The sequence below is a fragment of the Phalaenopsis equestris genome, unplaced genomic scaffold (assembly GCF_001263595.1).
Source record: "Phalaenopsis equestris unplaced genomic scaffold, ASM126359v1 Scaffold232787, whole genome shotgun sequence".
NCBI lineage: Eukaryota > Viridiplantae > Streptophyta > Magnoliopsida > Asparagales > Orchidaceae > Phalaenopsis > Phalaenopsis equestris.
The window spans coordinates 18,020-18,610 of record NW_018250748.1 but is presented as its reverse complement, the minus strand read 5'-3'; positions in this window follow the sequence as shown (position 1 = coordinate 18,610).

Here is a 591-nt window from a genome sequence, read left to right as displayed (position 1 = left end):
CCCCCCCCTCCCCCCCTCCCCCCCCCCCGTGCTATTAATCTTGGAGTCACACTTTTCTTCTTCTTGTTCTTTGTCCTTGACGATGACGAATCTCTTGGCAAAATCTTCATCTCAGGCTCAGTATGCTGCGGACTCTGAATGGAGGCTTGTTTTGATGCAGACTGTATTTTGTTCAGTATTTTCTTGGACGATCTGCTCAAGACCTCATTACATTCTTCTTCGGTTTTCGTAGAAGCTTGTTTCGATGAATCTTGTATGTGATTAAGGAACCTCTTGAGTTCATCCCAAGTTGTACTCCATCCGTCTGTTCCAGTATACGGATCGATCGAACAGATTGACTCATCTGAAACCATGTTTATGGAACCTTTTTCAGGTTCTCTCAAATACTCCTTCGGGATTATTATATTCTCTTCCTTGAGGTTCTTCTTGAGCCAGTCCTTAAAGACGAAACACTTGTCTACAGTGTGCCCAAGCAACCGGTGATATGGGCAATAACTTGGTTCATTCTTCTTATCCACCTCTTCGGGTTTCTGCAGATCCGGTTGTTTGAATTATGGCTTTTTTTTCAAGCTTTTTTATATTTTTTGTACG